Source organism: Numida meleagris, unplaced genomic scaffold, assembly GCF_002078875.1.
Source record: "Numida meleagris isolate 19003 breed g44 Domestic line unplaced genomic scaffold, NumMel1.0 unplaced_Scaffold452, whole genome shotgun sequence".
Lineage (NCBI taxonomy): Eukaryota > Metazoa > Chordata > Aves > Galliformes > Numididae > Numida > Numida meleagris.
In genome coordinates this window covers 30,421-32,627 of record NW_018364668.1, presented here as the reverse complement: position 1 = coordinate 32,627, position 2,207 = coordinate 30,421, and the positions used below count along the sequence as shown (strand labels likewise).

Below are 2,207 nucleotides of genomic sequence, written 5' to 3'. Positions count from 1 at the left end.
ATCGCCTGCTTTCCCTTCCCCACCTCCCTAAGCTACGTGGATTTGCAATAAACTGGCCGGGCTCACATCTGACCCGTTGTGTCTTAATGTCGCCGTCGGGTATATGTATATTAAAAGAAGCCCTTCTCCCTCCTGTAAATTGGAGCGAGACAAACAATTACCTCCTCATCCTCATCTCCTTGCACAGTCTCATACTGAGCACGCATTAACATCAAATGAGCCGCTTCTAATCGATTCGTCATGATCGCGACCACCCGATTATACACGGCCCGAAGGTCAATACTATAATTAACAGCAGCAGAGATCCAGCTACAGTGGACGACAACGTAGTGAGCCAAGGTGAATAATGGAACCAGGATTCGTCCCACTTCTGATGAGCCTCCTTTTCTCTCTTTTTTCCAGTCCTTCTCATGATTTCGTCCTTGTGTCCCTTACCACCCCGCTGTGGTCTGCATACACTCAACATTCCTCCCGCAGGGCCGCACAGAGCTCTCCTTGTCGCAGGAAAACTAGGCCCCATCCCTTTCCATTTTGGAGAACCACCTCCGAGAGGGATCTCAGCGATTTTTCCACAGCTGAAATAGATCGTTCAGTCTTGGCCAAGTCCTCATCCACAGCAATACGCAGAGCGGCGAGTTCCCCGCTCTGCCTGACCAACGAAGCCATCCCTGTACCAGCCCCTGCAGATCCCAACATCATTAAAGCTGCCACGGTGCCAGCTGTGATAGGCTCCCTTTTAGCCAAAGGATACCCGGCCACCGTGTGGTATAGAATCCTTGGTATAATGACGACCTGCACACAGAAATCATGGGATTTATTAAACAGTTTTAAAGACAAGCAAGGAGTAACGCCTAACGACGAACACACCCATCTGGTATTATTGGTGGGGATTAACGATTTGTGTGGATATGAGTTCCTTTCCACAGGGTTGCATGAATCCTTTTTCCCTTCCGGGACAGTCCCCACCCATTTACCCTTCCCCTGTGTTAGCGTTATTCCCACCTCCTGTCCCCAACTACATTGAGAAGGATTACTCTCATTCGAATACGTCGGGCTTTCCGGATCCCCCGTTGCCTCATAATAAGGAGGCTTTATGCTTACACACAACCTTGGTTATATTGGGATGAGTCCGATTCAGCGCCTGGAAACTAGAATTGATGACCTTCCAGGTGTCCCTTTCAAATACTGTCTGGCCATTTTCCCGTAGCATTCATAGGGGACGGTCTCACCGTCCCGTTAAGAGTCAGCATCCCCGCGGTTACCGTGGGCCGCGTTGTCTCAGGTACCCCTGGAGTTTTCATATCACTTTGTTTGGCCCGACTTCTTGAGGTATTTGTGGCGCGAGCCTAATAATTTGTACCACCACTCCTGGATCCGTGAAACCACAGTGTGCGAACACCGACCACCTTCTTCCCACGGCCCAACCCGCATCAGCCGGCTGCAGGATCGTGAGTTTTAGATAGGTGCAATTGCCCATGACAAGCATTTCCCCGTTCCGTGCTAGCTGCGGGGGTCTACATCCATCTGGTCCCCATGTAACGCTTAAAAATTCGTCGGCCCTTTCCGGTTTCCATCTGTCACTCGTTACGATGGTCTCACACCCCCAATATCCACAAAACCAATATCCCGGATAATTACAATAACTCTTTCCCGGGTTTGAAGCAGGGCACCAGTACGTTCCCCACACGGAACTGGGCCCTAACGAGCAGTCTTTGTTGTCCTTTAGTTCCGGTGCCGTCCCATTTGAAGGATAGCCAAACAGGGTACCGACCGTCACGCTAAAACTCGGAGGCTCTGCCGTAGTGACAGTCTGAAGGGTTTGCCGATCCCTGGGCCTGATTAGCATCCACTGGGAAGGCTGATGCGGGTGGGGTTGGGCCGCGATACAAAATATGGTTACTGCGAGAGTCCCCAGGTACCAGTGGGTGCTCCTAAGGCCCATCTTTCCCCGCTATTCACTCCTCTTCCTCGCTCTTCAACGGGCTTGCAACCAGCTACCAGGGTTTTCGGTTCTTCAGGGGACAGCCTTTACCTCCAACAGCTATCGGGCTCGTCGCAACGTGAGTTTCAGGCCGTCGTTTCCAGGAGCCACCTCCCACCTTTCGCCGTCAACGGGTCCCTTAGCACGGCTGGCACGAGTCCATCCTCTCTCTTCGGTTCCGACGGCCGCCTCTGTGGCAAGCAAAGCAACACGGGGGGGGGGGGGG

The 2,207-nt window shown here is 52.4% G+C and overlaps 1 long non-coding RNA gene across 1 annotated transcript in view; it reads right to left on the bottom strand.

Moving 5' to 3' along the window:
* LOC110391678 overlaps window positions 1–2,207 on the bottom strand; it is a 10,672-nt gene continuing 8,465 nt past the window's right edge. Inside the window, exon 2 of the long non-coding RNA XR_002434146.1 lies at window positions 1–2,172. This is a non-coding gene — a long non-coding RNA (uncharacterized LOC110391678). The remainder of the gene's footprint in view (window positions 2,173–2,207) is intronic.